The sequence below is a fragment of the Hesperophylax consimilis genome, chromosome 22 (assembly GCF_061612785.1).
Source record: "Hesperophylax consimilis isolate HC1 chromosome 22, BYU_Hcon_1.0, whole genome shotgun sequence".
Taxonomy (NCBI): domain Eukaryota; kingdom Metazoa; phylum Arthropoda; class Insecta; order Trichoptera; family Limnephilidae; genus Hesperophylax; species Hesperophylax consimilis.
Window position 1 is genome coordinate 9,856,533 of NC_142857.1, and position 20,043 is coordinate 9,876,575.

Genomic DNA, 20,043 nt, shown 5'->3' on the forward strand with positions numbered 1-20,043 from the left:
TAAATTATTTAATAGATAGGTAAGTAGGTACCTACTACAATAATCTTGGAGGGTCCCATTGGTCAGCCTTGTTTAGTGTTGTAATCGCCTCTCGATCGATATTTCGTAGTGTTTTTTTCCGCCGCCAGAGCGCCGGGCATGTCCCGTCAAATATCACGAATAATCGATTAGATCGAACGACATTCGATATTTTGCATGTTCAAAGACGGTTCGAGGGATGAGCCCGTCACGACGTGTCCTGATCGCCCTCTGATGGGAAAGAAAAACACGGAAAAACAAAACAAAATGACGATCACGTCACAGCGATCCGTTTTTTACAGCCATATAATTTGGAGTTTCAACAATACCATTCCTCTATTGACTGCCATAAGCCTACATTCTAAGCTATATAATAATAAATTTGATTCTTTGATAGTAATACAATTTTGTTATTTATTTAATAATATTACTTTAGTCATTTTTACATCCGAATATTCGTACATTTGACGTTCTCCGTGGTAAAGGCGTAAGCACGCTGGAGGTTACGTATCCAGAGTGAAAGATGCTCTCAGTATCGCCCTGGTCATTCGACCACCATTCATAATTGAAACGTTCCTTGAAATGGCTTTGGCCGTGTGTGTTGACAAGATCTGAATAGCCAGGTACTTATCCACCTTCCTCCTTCCCATTTCCACTACATTCAGCCTCTCAACATACCCCAATTGGGGATGCCATAATCTCACAGGCTTTGGAGACCATCTGAATGGTTGTGAGCAGTTGGGTGTCTTGTGCGGTTTCACATTAAAAAAAATCACAAATGTATCATTAATTATTTTATTTTGATTAATATGGCTACAAAAAATCAAGTTGTATCTATCAAAAATTGGTGCAGACTTTATAGTTTCCGGCAGCAAATTACGAGTATAATATTGTTTCTTTTGTATAGTTAACTATTTTATGTACCTATTGGTTTTGTCCCTTTTAAATGGCCCAATTTTATTGCCCGTTGTTGTATTATGTCTGTGAATGTCCGTGTTGTATACAATTTTCTTTGAAAAGTTTTTTGGTTATTTATTATTTTATGTATAGATATCATCGCTTTCACTGTTAGCCAATTTAGTTCCTTTAACATTTTAATTACTTTTGAAAATCTATCTCTCCTAAATATTTTTCTCATTTCTCTATTTTGAAGAATTTGAAACTTATTTTGTTCTCTGTCATTACATACGAAAATAATCGTTGATCAGTAGGTAGTCAAAATGTGGAGCAATAATGGAGTGAGTTTTTCTAAATTTTGTTTATTACAATGTCATTTCGCAAATTACTGCTTGTATGTAAATTTGAACACGACCTAGGGATTTTGAAATTTATTAAAAATATCTTTTTGGGTAGGTAGTAGAATCAGTGGAATCATTTTTCACAGATTCCTGCTTACTCAGTGGTTTATTGTATCGTAGGACTACTCCAGAGTAAGGACTGTGGGAGGGCATTCCACTAACTACTTTGAACGCGCTCTTTGCCTTGCCTACCTTGATTACCTAGGCATAAGTTGAGTGCTTATTTAGATTAAGCAATTTATTATAGATAGGTAGGTATATGAATGATCACGTTTTTAGGTTAAATTTTTTTTTAAATTTCGAAACAATTAATTTCTTTGTTATTATTTGACTATTTTAGATAGAGTAGTTTTGTAATGAAATCACCGAGGGCGTTTTACATGGGTGTATAATATTGTAAATCGTTGCATTTCATGTTTTTAAATGTATATTTAGACATTCAGTTCTTTACTGGATAAAAAATAGAATTAATACCTACTGTGTATAAGTTTAGTATAAGTTTATTTTGGGTAAGGTTGTTTTTACGCTGAAATTAGTCAACCATGAGAGAGCTGAAAATTTGTTGATGCAATATGTGATGCTGCAAAAACGCTTTTATCTGTCCGAATTATCTAATTTTATTTTAAAAACATTTTTTTATCAGCTTGCAACATGCAACATCAAACATTGCAAGGAAAAAAATGAGTATGTATTGCTATTTTGTTAAGAATCTCTTCAAATTATTTGTAATCCGGTTAAAAACGGGATTGTAGGTTTTCTGACAACTAATTATATAATATTATCAAGATTTAGGAAACGGCCTGCAATTCCGTTTTTAACCGGATTACAAATAGTTTGAAGAGATTCTTAATAAATAAGCAATAGTCATTTTTCTCCGTGTACCTACTTTCCTACCTCTATAATAAAGACTTATTCCGCACCCCGTTCGCCCTTCACCTTTCTCCTTCTCACTCCCCGCCCCCCGTGGGTTTTCCATGGCGGGTGTCTGGTTACGGTAATTGGCCCTGCGATGGCCGGCGCGGCACAATCGGCCGGTGTGGGCTCCAAGAACCCATTGTGGGCCGCGGGAATCGGTAGAATGGGGTGTAGGGTTACCTTAGCGACGGTGGGACCGAGATGTTAAATTGAAATGATGTGGGAGAAGGATTTAGAGAGAGAAGTTTGAAGACTTTTAGCACACAACACAAGATCCAAAAGGACCATACAACGTTATAATAATTTTTTTATTTTTTTTATAGTGAATACCTCACAAGAGTCCCAACTGCTCCCGTCTGGAGCCAGTGAGACTATGGCATCCCCAATTGGGGGATGTTGTGAGGCTGAAGGTAAGTGGGGAAGGGAAAGAGGAAGGTGGGGAAGTACCTGGCTATTCAGATCTAGTCACTAAACACGGCTAAAGCCATTTGGAGCAACGTTTCAATTCTGAATGGTGGTCTTACACCAGGGCGATACTGGTAGTATCTTCCACTCTGGAACGTGCCGCAAATATACTATATATTATTTTAATTAATTAATTGTGAAATAACACAAATTAATCAAATAAAATTTATTTGCGCACGCCGGGTTCTTCGCGATCTTCGGAATGGCAGTCCAATGCGTTACCACTGGACTATGCCGGCCGATGTATAATTATGATATGATGTATATATAATTAATGATAATGTATAATATAATAATACGGGCTAATTTGTTCGCTTTTGGGAACAGTTCATATGGTATTAAGGAAATAGTTGTGTCTTTCTTATTCTTGTAGTTAGAAATATGATCTAAACGGCGCTAGAAAGAAAAAACACCACGCTTTATATTCGAATCATAAAGAAATTAACCAGAAAGCAAAAAAATGTGCAACTTTATGAAACCAAATGTGCCGATCGCAATTTAAAAAAAAAACCATTCAGAGCCCCGATCAACGCCGGGACACTTCAGCTAGTTAAGCTACAAGTTCTTTTTTTTAAATAAGCATTAAAAAGTAGAAAATACCAATTTTATAAGGAGATCTTTCGCTATTTTTATTTTATATTAGTCATTCGTATTGACTTAGGTACCTACTTATCTGTGGCTAAAAGAGGAACTAACGTAGGTAGGTACTACTTTTCACTATAACATTTTTTATATACCTATACCTAAACCGCATTGGCGAATGTACCTACAAATGAGATTTTTTCACTAATTTCTGTTTATGTGTGACGTGTGACTTTATATCGCTTACTCCTTCCAGTGCCAACACTTCGGTCATCTTTCATTGAATTATCATGGTAGATGGACAATATACCTGTTATTATTATTTCTATATTAATATAATCGTGATCTGAAATCGTTTTTTTTTTCCACACGGGAGGCTCTGAGGAAAATATTTTCCCTCAAGGCCTATGTCATCTCTTTAAGGCGATGCACTACGTCGTGTAATATTTTAAATCGAGCCGCTGTCAATAACACCCCTTACGTAGATGGCGATAAGGTTTAAATTCCCGCTTAACACCATCCGCCTGTTTTGATTTATGCAAGAAAAAAACATGGCCAAAAAGTGACTTTTATTTTATTTTGTGGATATTCAGGCAAAAATATTTAGTTATACAATCATTTTATAAATAAATTAATTTACCACATTATGCAATAAAATCATAACCGAAAATGGGTTCGTAAGTAGGAGATTTTGAACTTTAAAGCAGTTTTCATGGGCCTTATACATTATTTTTTTCTGGGCTTATAAAAAGACTTATTTATGAAATACTTGATTATTTCAAATGCCAAGATGTATCCTACTCGCAGTATTTAATTAAAGCATCTGAAAAATTTCTAGGCGACCAAATTTTCAAACCAAAAACACATGATTGCTACGTAGTGCATTGCCTTGACGTTAAGTTACCTGCATGATCAACGCACCAACATGATCTTCATGATCTTCGTGCTGTGGTCCTGGAATCATTTTCTGTTATACATCTTTCGTCCTATACTAAGCCTCAATCTTCCATACTATTCAATTCGTCATCACTTAAGTGACTTTACGTCCTACATATGTCGATATATTATTAGTTGAACATGAAAAAGACCAAGACAAAATAACATTAAGACGTCTTTATGCAAAATCTTAACAGTAGGTAAATAAGGGAACCCACCTATATACTTATCATGTCAAAATATCTTCCCTTAATGATAAAGCTTCTGCTCTTTTCAGTTAAATAATACCCGTTATTTGATGAACTGTTGTGATTTTGTTTACAAGCGAAACCACAATACAATTCAAGTTGTGGTAAAAAATTTTTTCGACGCACGGACCACTCAGGACAAGATTTATGTCTTAACAAAAGGACAACATACATTGCTAGGGAGTTTTTTGTAATTAAATCTATTTAAATAATATGTGAAAACATTTTAATGTCGGTTATTTTTTTTAAATCTGCCATTACCCATATTTGGAGTCAACACTTATGTAAAAGCAAGTACCTACATACAAAACACAAATTTGATTCAATCATCTGCTAGTTATACATGGTGTCCAGAAACTGGTGATTCTACAGTAATTTCTGAGCAAATTTTCTGATTTAGGCTTTCGTTTTAGAGTAAATGGAGTCGGAAGTAGAAGCGTTCCTCGTTTCGAACAGTCGAACAAAAATCGAAATTCTCAGTTTGATTTTTTGGGTTCCCTTTGTGATGTAGCTTCATTACCGCGGGATCGGGTGGCAAAAATTAATAAAAATGATTTGTAAAATACGAATTCGTATTCTCGAAAGGGTGGGTTTTTTGTAAAACAGAAATAAAGTGTTACGCATTTAAGATTAATATACCATAAAATCGCATCCTAAATTAAACTGTCTGGGCAAAAATTCTTAAATATAGAATCGTTTTGTCGAACTTGTCCCCAAGACAAAAACCAGTGAAAGTGCAGGATCAAAAGATGCTTTTCGGTTACGCATCGTCCAAGGACGAAGACTCCAGATATATAAAATTAATGATGACGAATTCCAGCGGATCCATCGATCACCAGCCAAAAAGGATGTCCACTGCTCTGGCTGTTGAACAAGGAATGTATACTGGTTCGATGTTAACTCCTCAGATTTTGTGAGTCTATCGCAGATGTGGCAACCGATGTTTCCCGAAAACTTCCAGGATAAGCAATCTAACCAATGCACAATGGTAAATACGTAAATACCTACTGAATGTGCAACACACCGAAACCATAAATATAAAATAATTCACATTTATACCTACCACCAGTTCTTGGACACCGTGAATATGTCGTCTATCATCGCACAAGCAACAATTTTCGCTTTTAACTATTGAAGTATTAAATATTTTCGTTATTGGAAACCTGGAACTTTCTTATGCGGTACCTTAACGCATAAAATCCTTGAAAATTACGAGATACCCTGTTTTCATCATGTCTTATATTTTAAAAAGGGTCAGTATAAGCCGCCTACTTATGTATTTACCGATCACTCAGAAGTCAAAGGGATCATTTATTTAACAGAACTAATAACTAACCTTCATTCAAGAACTGTTGACGTGTTTCAATAACTTAACAATAAGTCAACAATACGTCAAGTATTCTCCGCACAATCAACACAATTATATTCAAATTATACAAGTACAGTCATGCAAGCATAAGTTGTGTTTCAAACATCTGTTGATGCGAGGACTGGTTAATACTTTATGGGTACCATTGATAAATATGTATTAAGGATGGCCACCAACTAAGAAAAACAGATGATGCATATTTGAATGCCATATAAAGATATAAATCTTTGAGTATTCTTTCTTCTCTGGTCTAACATTATTTTTGTTCTTTCACGAAATCCCAAAATAAAATGTATGTTTGCTGTAAATTGTTTGATGTTCATTTGCTGTTTGCTTTAGATAGCTGTTTCAATTACTTTGATGATATTAACTGATTGACCAGTAGAAGGTAACCTAGACGCAGATAAATTTTTGATGGTTTCAATAATAATCCCATATTTAATATAATATACCTACAACGCATTCATGCATTGAATGCCAACTCAGTCGGTGACTGAGTTGGCATCGCGTCCGAGTATCAACCAGGCGTCGTAAGTTCAATTCCTCGGCTGGCTAAGTCCTCCACCACGACAGAAGCAAATTTTTTTACATACCGTGGTAGCAGGAAATTCTCAAAATTGGTTTTCGTAACCCCGTAAGCATTGTCTTTCTTTGAAATAAAACAAAAAATATTTTCGAATAATTACATACTCATACAACATAAATACTCTGTGGCACCATTTTTAATAAAATAATAATTCAACATTTCTTTTAATAACTTTTAAAGGTAATACAAATCAATATAATATATCATTGAAGAATAATATAAAACTAATAAATCTAAATGAAAGAAAAAGAACAAGACAAATAAATATAAAAAAGATAACGATCCTAACTGGAAATCGAACCCATCATCTCTGTCTTAAAATTATTTAAAATAAATGATAAATTTTATACAAATCAACATGATGTGGTGATACAAAGTATAAGTAGGTACTGAAAAATAAAATAAAAGGCATATAAGTACTACCTATAGATATAGGGATATCATTTTAGTTTTATATATTTGTATCCTGATGAAGGAATAATTAATCATTTGTGTATCTATATTATTTAATGATTACTGTCGCTAATAGATTAGAATGTCCCCCACACCGGCTTTTTTCAATAACATTTCTCTTTTCCTAACAAATTAATACGCTTGGTTCATCTAATACAGCATTAGTCATTGGCAGAAAAACCGAATATAAAGAAAGTATTAATTTATTTCGGATCAATTTTCATCACATATGGCGGATGTGGAAGCAATAATTATTATTTGTGTAGCAGATAATATCCACAACAATAATTGGGTTGCCACAATTTTAAGAACATTAATTCAATTTTATTTCGGTAGTCACAAAGAAATGTTGAAAATGCGATCCCATCCAAAATATATGACGTTCAATGTACACGGAGAAAAATTATCATTGCTAATTTATTAAGAATCTCTTCAAATTATTCGTAGTCCGGTTAAAAACGGATTGCAGGCCGTTTCCTGTTAAATATTTAGTAACACTTACTAAATTAGAAAACCCATCAAATCATTCAAGAAACTGGACCAGCTGCTGCAGCGAAAGAGACCACCAACAGTGCCAACCGTGACCAGGTTCGTCATCCGTGCAGGTATATGTCTTTTTTTATTTTTTTTTATAGTGAATACCTCACAAGAGTCCCAACTGCTCCCGTCTGGAGCCAGTGAGACTATGGCATCCCCAATTGGGGGATGTAGTGAGGCTGAAGGTAAGTGGGGAAGGGAAAGAGGAAGGTGGGAAAGTACCTGGCTATTCAGATCTAGTCACTAAACACGGCTAAAGCCATTTGGAGCAACGTTTCAATTCTGAATGGTGGTCTTACACCAGGGCGATACTGGTAGTATCTTCCACTCTGGAACGTGCCGCAAATATACTATATATTATTTTAATTAATTAATTGTGAAATAACACAAATTAATCAAATAAAATATATTTGCGCACGCCGGGTTCGTACCCGCGACCTTCGGAATGGCAGTCCAATGCGTTACCACTGGACTATGCCGGCCGTCAATGGCGTCGGCCGTCTGCTGCTAAAAAAGCGCTGACACCATATCCTCACATAGATACCAGACCTTGGCAGCACCGCTATGACTTTCAACAAAGATAGAAGATGGAGACTATGCAGCAGAGTCTACCGCGTCCACCAACAGTACCAGCACGAGGTTCATCATCCGTCCAGGTATGTGTCTGCTGCTAATAAAGCGCTGACACAATATCCTCACATAGATAACAGACCTTGGCAGCACCGCTGGGACGTTCGACGAAGATAGAAGATGGAGACTGTGCAGCAAGAATCCTAGGTGGTGAATAAACTGGACCAGCTGCTGCAGCGAAAGAGTCCACCGCGTCCACCAAAAGTGCCAGCACGAGGTTCGTCTGTCCTAGGAGTTATCTATCCTAGGAAGAATTATTTCTAAGATTAAAAATGTGGAGTTTACGTCTGGTAAAGGAACACGCTTGCAAGAACCCAGGATCTGTGTCTTATAGGGTCAACACTCATACCACTGAGCTATTTCGATCGTTGCCTTTTTATATTTATTAAACTACCTTAATTGTACATAATACTTTACCATTAAATAAGAAAATAAATCTAAGCGAAACAAAAAAAGGTAACAGTCACAACTGGGGATCGAATCCAGTACCTACCTATGACTTACAAGGACAACAATCTAACAACTGAGCAATTGCGACCGTTTAATTTTTATTTTCTGTAATATTACAATTTAAGGTTTTTCTCATTAGGTTATTCCAAAAAATAAAATATTCATCCTAGACTTACAGAAAAAGTCAATAGATGTCACACATTAAAATAAAAAATATGATATATTTATCTAAAGACATTGTCTAGATTGCATTTAGTTCGAGTTGAATCTTGCGATCATACATAAAGACAGCAGACAATAAAAATGTGCGGTGAGAAAAATGAAGGCAATGTTGGTAGTTCGTATTCGAAGTATGATAAAGTTAAATATAACTGAAGGAGATAGGGTCACATTAGCTCAGTTGGTAGAGCGGTGATCCGGCAAGACAAGGGTCCTGGGTTCGAGTCCCAGATGTGACCGTATCAAATATTCGTTAAGAAATCGCTAATATTGTCTTCAATATTAATTAAATAATATTACACTGATTTGCACATAAAATATATTTTCAAAATTACTACGTTTTAATTTCAATATGATTCAAGCGGCATTTACAAAATGCGTTTACCTCCTCCATTAAAGTAGGTAATATTACAAACAAGAGGCCACGAAACAAACAATGCATGACTATTGAAGATTCAAGAAACGATCACAGTATTATAGTATAAAGGCAGAGAGGAAGAGGCGTGCCTGTCCGGTAGGTAAGTGGGTAGGTTTTGTACTACACATTGTGTGGTTCGCGGTTCGATGTCCGTGAACCGAAATTACGGTGATTAGCCGTGTGTTTTTATTATGCGGGAACGATATACATAACGTACATACGTACCCAAGTTATCCACAAAACGTTATATCATATTATTGACTGAGCCTTTTTATGTGAGAAGGGATTGGGGTGGATGATAATAGTGGGGCACGTAAATTAGTTGACATGTTTTATTCATAATTTTGGATTGAGAATAATCCCTTATAATGGGGATCTTTATGGGAATGGTTGTCTCTAGTCGGTCAAACTCCGGAAGCAGTTTGACTATGGCATCCTCAATTCGAGTAGGTTTTAAATATCTATATTTATGATACTGAAAAATCGTGGTGGAATTTAAATGGAGAGATATTGGTCGATTGTAAAAAATACATTTCAAACCCTTCAAGGGAGAAAATTGAAAGATCTTAAATAATGCGATTGTGTTAAGCTTCATTGGTGAAAGCATCTAATTGAAAAATTGGACTCACCCACATAAAAAAATTAATTGCTAATTGAACTTGCTCCGTTATTATCCAAAAACCATCGAAAGTAAACCAATGCAACATGCACGTAACAACATACCTTAGTTTTATATCGTGAAGTTACTTAAATAGGTATTAACATTGCCATATTGACCATTTACAAAAAGTAGGGTAATAAGCAAACGTGATTTAGAACCATGTAAAATTAAATTATATTTGGGGTTTATTTACGATAATAATAAATGATTACTATTTTGTATAATTTACATAATTTGTTAATAAACTGTTGCGTGCAGAGAATATGATTTCAATTTTAACGTTTTACCATTTTTACCAATTTTATCCATAAAATTTTTATCCGATTTTTTAATACTGGAAAGAAACCCACAAAAAATACAGTGATAAAAAGTTGTTTCGATCCAATTTTTAAATAAAAACGAAGAGAATGAGGATTTATGGTCAATTTTTATTATTTGGAATATTCCCTTCTAACTTAAATACCAGTTATTTTTTCAAAGTGGATTTCACATTTAAAATGATTTTTAACGTTTGCACTTTTAAAAGTTCGCTAAAACCATCAAAATCTCACGGCGTACGCGTGACGTCATACGTACCTCAGTTGACAGTAAGGCTTATCCTACTCACGTCGGTATGAAGACAAAAAACCCAATTTAAATATTCAACAAGAATTATCTTGAATTAATTTGTATACCACAGTAGTAACTCGTGTGCGAGTCTACGCAGCGTATCTTCGCGTAAAATTATCTGTCAGAACTCGCGGACCAATCACAGGGCGTTATGGTTTTAACCTTTTTTAAATGACGATTTATGAATTATACGCATAATTACAGATAATAAAACTCATTTATTCAGAATCAGCATTTGTTGATCTATTTAAATAAATATTTTTTAAACATACTTTTTATTTTTCCCCCAAGATTCTTATTGCCAAGGTGAATATCGACATTATTTTAAAATGAAGAAGGTGGCTTTTGTCATCACTTTTTTTAAATTTGGTACACATTCCATTTTCTATTTGAAAGAGGGTGTGATGTTAATAATATCTACTTATACCTATAGGTAAGAATTTCACACACATATTTTTATCAATTTCACCGCCTTTATTTTCGAGGAGAATTTGCAATAAAGAGGAAAGGCGTTTGATGTGGAATTGTCAGTATGGTGGGAGGTGTGGGGAGTACATTGGTAATAATAACAAGAAAAATGAGGAAGAGGAAGAGAAAAGGGGACGGTTTATGAGAGTAGGTTAGAATTATCTTCTAAGAATTGTGTCATGAATATTGCTTGCGTGTGAATGACTAATATTGGTAAAAGGTAGGTATTACCTACCTACAATTAAGTAGGTAGATAACAATTTAAAAGATCGACCACAAACAGGCCAATGAAATAAAATAAAACTAACTTCGGGATAGGTAGGTAGGCACCTATTTACCTACGGCTATGACTACGTGAAATTTTATATTAAACATTTTTTTGTAGGTAGGTACCTACCTACTACTGTTCATTCATATCACTCTTCCGTTAAATACTGTTCACTCGATAATGCAGCTCAATGTGTAGATACTTTGTACGTAGTTACCCGACATTATTGGTGACATTATTTTCCGCTCTGAAGGAGGTGAAAATTTGTAGGAGACCAGAGCGTTCCAAACAGGCGTTTTAATTTTCGAGTAACGTTGAACAGCGAACAACGTAATTTATTTTCATTGACTTCGATAGTATTATTTATATTGAAACTTACCTACTTATATTAAAAAGTAGCTTAGAAACAAGTGGCGGTCCGTGACTTTTCAGTGAGCTAGAGCGGTAAGAAAAAATACGACATTATTGATGTTTTTTGTAGCTGAAAATATGAAGGTAGTTATTTTTTTTTAAATTTAGATTATTTGCCTGAAAATTTTCAAAATTCTTTCTTATTAAAGACCTTGGTGTCTCTCTTGATAGCAAACTTTCTTTTCGTGATCACATAACTGCAATCGTTAATAACTCCCTCAAAATACTTGGTTTCATCAAATCTTAAATATGAATATAATATAATATACCTAATCATATTCAATCTGACCCACGGCGTAGTCTTGACTTGATTCGACTTGTCACTTTATTTTCTTATATTATATCTACCTTATGTCTTTGCTTTCATGTACCTTTGTCTACTCCTGTATTTTTCATTTTACTGTATTCGTGTTATTATTTTGTAATTTGGACGATGTCCGTTAGTAAATAAATAAATAAATAAAAGATTTTCTTTCATAAGGCCCAGCAACATTCAAAATAAATAAATAAGTAATAAATAATCTATTTGTTGAGTTGGCCACAATAATTAGCAGATAGGGTAGGTTATCAGTGGAATAACATAGGTAGGTAGGTACCTTTAAACTTATGACCAATCCTTTAGACCAATGCACGCCACTGTTACCTCCCTACGTCTATTTACTTACTTACAAAAATATATATATATCCTTACAAAAATAATTGCTTTGTTGTAATTATTATCTCCTTTATCTCTCACCGCAATTCAACAAAAACAAAAATATATAAATAACAAAACTCTCTTCATCAAACTACCAAATTACTTTATCCGTCCGATCTCCAATGCAGAATTAAAATAAAATCGATAAAATCGCCCATCGAGCGGCCGCTCCGCGACGAGAGGTTCGGCGGAATCATCCGAACGTCGTCGGAAATTTCCGAAGTCGATTTACGAGCTGTTTATATGCGCGGGCGCATCCCAGATTCCCAAACCACGCCCCATTCGTCCAATAGCGATTAGGCTCCGCCTCGAACCGATTTTTTTTTTACCCTTTCGATCGAAGATCGTTCATTCTATCAGTTGGTTTCGTAGAATCGACAGCCGGCGTAACTTTTTGCTGGCCGCATAATCGCATTATCTGTATATGGGCCTATTCATTCCTTTTGCTTTATTTGGTTGTTTTGTTTTGTGTTATTTGGTCGGATTTAAAACCTTTTGCATCGGAGGCGAGTGTGGTTTTTTTTAAAACCTTTTTTGACAAATCGCATAGGGAATTTTCGCGTTTCAGTAATTTTACTGTGTGTTTCTTCAGGGTAAATTTTTTCGCTAAGGAAGATTTTGTCCATTTTAGGATTTTCTAAGGTTTTGGAATTTTGTGACTTATCATCAAACTTTTTAATTGCGACGGACACAATTCCTTCAATAACTTGATTATAAAGGTTGAAATTTTAAATAAATAACCTAATTGTTTAATAGTAATAGTTTAATTGCTCCGTTTTATCCAAGATAAGTACCTACCTAATAGTTTTGTATTCGTCCAAGAAAACGTTTTTATTCTTTACGTCATCTATACCTAATAATTCCCTTAATTGTCAATTTTATTTGTTTCTGTACAATTTTTGACAGCTGTGGGCTGAATTTAGTGCGTTAATCTATAAATTCAATTTCATAAAGATGTGCAAATTTCATGCCGCCAAAGCTCATCGTTCGCTTCAAAAGATTTTAGTGTGACACCAATTATCGTCATTTTAGTTCACTTAATTCTGGTAGCTACGTAAATACATTACGAATATTACAAAATAATTAGCGTTATTAAATATAGTTTTTCCGGTGAAAGTTAAAAAGGTAGTGTCACCGGTGGTAGTTATTATTGAAGATCAATATTTTCATAAAAATGTAGGTAGGTACCTACCTAATCAAATCAACCAATCAAATTGAAAATGATCTTTTAATGATACCTAAGAACTCTTATAAAAATATAGTAGCATTTATCCACTGCTGACAAACCTCATAGTGGTATTTAATTGACCCAATTCTCTGGTAATTTATCTAACACTAAGTCGGTAGGTAGGTACCTGCCTACTTACGTACACCAATTAACGAGAAAACGCAAGATTTTATTATTTTTAGACAGGTATTAGCTGATATTAAAATCTAATTAAAAATAAAACCACTTTTTAAATCGTGGCAAAAATCTCGTACAGTAGAGGCCAATTTAATTGCTACTAGGAGCAGACATATATTTAAAGGTACCTATTTTACAAGACTTTTAAAACTTTGTTTAAAATTGTTGGCGATGAAAATATTTGGTAATGTGGATTAATGATAATAATATTTGGATAATTTATATAGCGCCGTTTTCGTGAAAAATTACCACAAGGCGCAAAGATTGTGCTTGATTATGTTATTAGTTTGCACAATAATAGATACGTACAGAAATTTCCGCATAATTTCGTAGACATTTGGTGACTGTTTTGTTGTAAGCAGATTTTTAAATTTTGCTTTAGACTGGTCGGTGGCTGAGTTGATATCGCGTTTAGGTTCCACCCAGGCGTAGTGTGTTCAATTCCTCGGCTGGCTAAGTCCTCCATCACAACACAAGCATCATTTTCCGCTTAGTGTGGTGGTAGTAGGAGATTTTCAAATATTGTTATTCGTAACCCGGGAATGGTAGTCTTTCTTTTTAAAAATTAATGAAGTTAAAGACTGTTTAAATTTCATTTCATTTGTTTCGCAAAAATGCCTTTAAAAATAGTAAGGTAAGGCTGACAGGCTTTTATATTTTAAGTAGATATCTGTGAATTCCTATTTACCTATCGAAAAAAAATCAAAACGAATTAGACCAACTTTGTATACCTAAACATAAAATATTAAAACACTAATATAAAGAAAAAGGACGGAATATTAGATGTATTCTACTTATGTAATTCCCTATCAATTTTTTTTCATTGCTACTTAGGTATATACCTAAGTCATAAATTATCATTTTTCTACTACTTCGACTATCTAGATACCTACGTCTTATAGTAGGTACCTAGTACCTAGCCAGAACCAAAATGGTGTAGTTTTTTTGTATTCAAACTAAAAAATATGTGCACTTATTTTGCAACGAAGGTTTCAACCAAGAAACATTTCATGTTTTTTACAATGTCATCAGAGTTACCTAAAAGATACCTCCCTTAAAACAGCAGCAAAAATAAAAGCTCTTATGTTCCTACAAATGCCAATCATTTTACCTCTGACGTTCTTCCAGGAAACTTTTTGGTCTTGATTATTTACAAAATAGTAAGAAGACGTGATTTTGGTCTTGTCGGGTTTTGAAATTGGCTTCAAACCTCGATTTGGTATCTTTCGGAAAGTGGCATTTTCGCAAACCCGAATTTTGGTCTAATGGCAGCGTGTTGTCGAATCAACGGCCTAATTACACAGGTGGCTGAACATGGAGGTGGGAATGAAGGTAGATTCCTACCCACTTACCTTTATTTTACTGATATTAAATGTCGTAGGGAGTTATTTATAAATAAAGCTAGGTACCTACACATCACCTTTGCAGTAATCTGTAGTGGAGCAATTTAATCTTTAGGTTGGTAGGTACCTACCTACTTTGAGGTCCATGTTCGCGGGTTCAAAATAGGCGAAGTGCTAAAAATAAAGGTACTTTAAATCACACGGAATGCTTCACAAAATAAATAAAATACCTTATTTTTTCAGAGTAGGAGAAAGCCTTAATGACGCCTCAGATATCTATGGATCCTCCTATGCTTAGAAACCTTAACCTTTCTGCACATTCTTTTTTTTTTCTTTTCTCCTTCTTCGCCCCAATTTTCAGTCTCAAACGATCCATCAATCGGTAGTGTAATGGTACGTATACATTTGCGAACAAAAACGCAAACCGAGCCACGAATTATGGGAAAGGAACGAAGCAACTGCAAGCGGCGTTTCGCGCCATTTGCGTTTGCTTTGTTCCTTTTCCATAAGTTGAGGTTCAGTTCAGCAGTTCGGTTCGCGTATGTATACGTAGCGTAATATCCCACAGACTCCGGGCGGTGTGACTCTTGAGTAATAACCTGTTCACATAAAAAATGTGATTATTCCCATAACATGATTCAAGTTACCAAGAACAATTAAATAACTACGTGTTACAAGATTTTTTACACTTTGTCACCTGATTAAAAACCTACATGTAACTAAATAGTTTGATAAGAAGGTAATTTCTTAAGTTTTCTGAAACTTACTACTAGTACTTACTACTTGCGGCAAGCCGGGTGCGCAATCCCAGCAGGAGTTAGCAAGTACCATGAAAAAACAGCTTATATCCAGGTATCCCACAAGGCACCCATTTAGGTCTCGCACTATTATAGTATGGTATGATAGACCTATCTCTATCACTAGACCACACACCTGTCGTAGAATAAAACACATTTGCTTCCGAGAAAATGAAATACCTACACAGTTGGTGAAAGGAAACTACCATGTTAGGAATCTTGTTTCTTATGTGGACTCGCTTAGATAGGTAGAGTAGTGATCGAGGTGAAAATTCTTTCGCGGATTTCTTTTAACTTAGGTCAAAAGACTTATAATTAAAAAATTGTGCAAAAGTTTATTAATGAACACAACATTTTTTGCAAGTATAAGTGTCTATGTTTATGCACCTACGTTTTATGTTAAAGTAGGCCCAGTAATTGTCACCCTACACCGGAGCTAGATCACGAATATACGTCCTAATGTTGAGTTTGGCAGCTAGTTCTTGTCTGGAGCATTTAAATATTTTTATTAAATTACACCCAAAAATGAGAAGGTATAGGTTTCATCTTAAAGGATTTCCATATTTTAAAAATGGTTGTTTAAAGAACTAGCGACCCCTTGGCACCATATAACAACTGCTGCACAGTGCAACGCGTAACAAACCCGTGTCCAGATTTAGAACGGGTAATTCTAGTAAGTAGGTACTGAACTATTTAACTCCGGCTTTGAGTTGTTTCCCTCCTACAATATGGGTTTCGTCAACAACCAAGTAAAATACTTTCTTTCCCTAAAAATCTCGAATAGGCTAACACCATTCCCAACGGTGACATTGGTCTTGAGAGAAACCTCTGGGCCTCCTCTCGATGGGTAAGTATATACTGAATATCTATATGTATCTACAAATTGTATTTGCGGACGATGATTGCCCCGATGATAATCAACCTCTGATAGTACACAGCACCAGAAGAGGTATTGAGCTAGTGTGATTCATAGGTATATTATAAAAATTGACTTTGATTCCATAAATGTTGGCTATTATGATAAAATTAAATCATGGCCGTATTTTATGCCACCCAGTAGGTATCAAATTATAGTAATAATGTATCATCTTCCTTCGTTAATGGGTTCCTCCTCTTTTGGGAGCTATGAATTAATTATTTCATTTAAGCTGCGTGTTCAAAATAACAACGAAAAAAATCACTCATCCAAATCCCGTATATGTTTTTTTTAATGAACCCGAAAAAAATGATTAACACGTTTCAAGCAAGAATTTTTGTATCAGGAGAACTGAGTTAATTTTTTACTTGGTGTCTTCAACCGATGCTTCATATTTTCATCTGCTATCTGTTTACTGAATCGGTTGGTAAAAAATAAACTGAATGCTTAATGAATATATGAAATGCTGTTGCCTGATTTAATTCGACGTAATAATTAAGTTTTATGTGATAAGGGGCACTCTTTTATAATTAATTGACTGAATTATTTATTAATGTCTGGCACAAATATTTTGAAATATGATGTGTCTATATATCTACTTGCTGATGTGTACATAAGCACAAGGCAGGTACATTATTGTAACATAATATGTGGAAAAGTATATTTATAATCAAAAGGACCAAAAACATGAGAAAAGTTTTCTATTTTCATTAATAACTAGCGCAGACCTGTCTATGTCTATGTCTATGAAATTGTGTCCTGTAAGGATTTTAAACATTTTTTTAGTTAAAATTATATTATTATGGATAGGAACTTAACCGCTATTCCGAATTCTTGGCACAATCAGTTCTATTTTTTTAAATTACCTACACAACAAAGCAAATTTGAGTTTATTGAATCAGAGATACGCAGGACGCATTATGTAAGGATTTTATATTCTTAAGAAAGGGAGTCCATTCTATTTTAACTTTGATATTCTCTAAAAATTTACTCGGTAAGTACTTTGACCCTGCTTTTAACATTAGGTCAAAAATAAGGGTTCGTATATGTAATGTAGATGGTATGGACGTACAGAAGTTGACAAGAACCGAATCGTTAAGGTGGGTGCAAACTTTAAACTTAATACCATACATGAGTCTCAATTGGGCTCATGTAGGATGGCATCCTCAATTGGAGTATGTTGACAATCTGAAGGGCTGTGGAGTGAAAATAAATGAGGGAGAGGAAAGTGGGTAAGTATCAAGCTATTGATATCAGATGTGGTCACTAAATACGGTTAAAACCATTTCAAGCAACGATTCAAGACTAAGAATGGTGCAGATTTACCAGGCCTATACTGTGAGTATTTACCTACATGTTCTGATAAAGTTCACTTGGACTACGAACACTAGGAAAGATTACATAAGGAGGGTCGCCGTAGGGCTTCGGTCCAGCGGACCATCGCCAAACGCGATTGTGGCCAGCTAAACGGTTTGCGGAGTCCATAGACGAAGAAAACAAGAGATTGGCATGTGCTGATACAAAAGTTAATAAATTTTCCAACATTACTCTTTCCTGTTTTTCGAACAGCTGCCTTACTTAACTAGGATTTCAGATGTCATTTGTGCTCTTCTAGCTTGAAAATTGTTGAAAAAAATCCTTCTGTGGTTTTTTAATAGGTAAAGTAAACTTTTCCATAGGTAAAGGAAAGGTGAGGTAAAAAATACGTAAGATCCGAAGGGGGTTGCTAGGGTCCCTCTAAAATTGCAAAATGACTTTGTTCTTAATTTTGCTATTGCCCTTTCCACTATCACTCTATATTATTTATCACGTCAGATATTAGTTACCACTTACCCTTTTTTACATCCCTTCTTTGCCGAGCAGTCTATCTTAGTAATGCAAAATGGCAAAAGGGATAGTAGGTACCTACGAAAGCGAGCGTGACTCAAATATATTTTAATGTAGCCATTTCCATTCTAATTCACCTTTTAGAACCGTACTCGCTGCGAGTAAACTTTTTCTTAAGTAGTGGGGATCGATTTAATAGATTTCATTTAATATCTTAGTATAAAATAGTGACTATCTACCTAACAAGATTTTTTTAAGTGCAGATCGGTTACGGAATAGTTTTTCAAAGGGAACATAAATTTACTATAGAGAGTATGACATAAATATGATGTAAGTAACAACTTCGATATTGTACAAAACTCTAGTTTGGGGTAAGTGTATTACCCCCTTGGGAAAGAAAATGTTAAACTTATGTTCTATAAAAATTAAGTTCTAAGGTGTTATTTGTGGTTTTTCAGGCAGAATGGGATTCATTATCGCTGAAAAGATTAGACACGTTTCCATAAATTCCGCTAATGGTCGATCTCCAGATTTCGCCTTGTGAAGGACATTTACCTTTTACTGATGGTTAACTATTATTGATGAACTATGACACTATGACACTTTGACACTATGACACGTTGACACTGTGATGCTACGACACTGTGACACTATGACACCATGTCACTGTGATACTATGACAGTGTGACACTATGAGACTATGAGACTATGACACTGTTACACTATGACACTGTGAAACTATGACACAATGACATTGTAACACAATAGCACTGTGACACTATGACACTGTGTCACTATGACTCTATTACACTGTGATACTAAACACTGTGACACTATGACACTGTGTCACTATGACTCTATTACACTGTGATACTAAACACTCTAACACTATGACACTGCGACACTATGACACTGTAACACAATGAATCCGTGAAACTATGACACTGTGACACTATGATAATGTTACACTATGACACTGTGAAACTATGACACAATGACATTGTAACACAATGGCACTGTGACACTATGACACTGTGTCACTATGACTCTATTACACTGTGATACTAAACACTGTGACACTATGACACTGTGTCACTATGACTCTATTACACTGTGATACTAAACACTGTGACACTATGACACTGTGACACTATGACACTGTGTCACTATGACTCTATTACACTGTGATACTAAACACTGTGACACTATGACACTGCGACACTATGACACTGTAACACAATGAATCCGTTACACTTTGACACTATGACACGTTGACACTGTGAAGCTACGACACTGTGACACTATGACACCATGTCACTGTGATACTATGACAGTGTGACACTATGAGACTATGTTACTGTGACACTATGACACTATGAGACTATGACACTGTTACACAATGAAACTGTGACAATATGACACTGTGTCATTATGACACTGTGACACTATGACACCATGTCACTGTGATACTATGACACTGTGACACTATGAGACTATGAGACTATGACACTGTTACA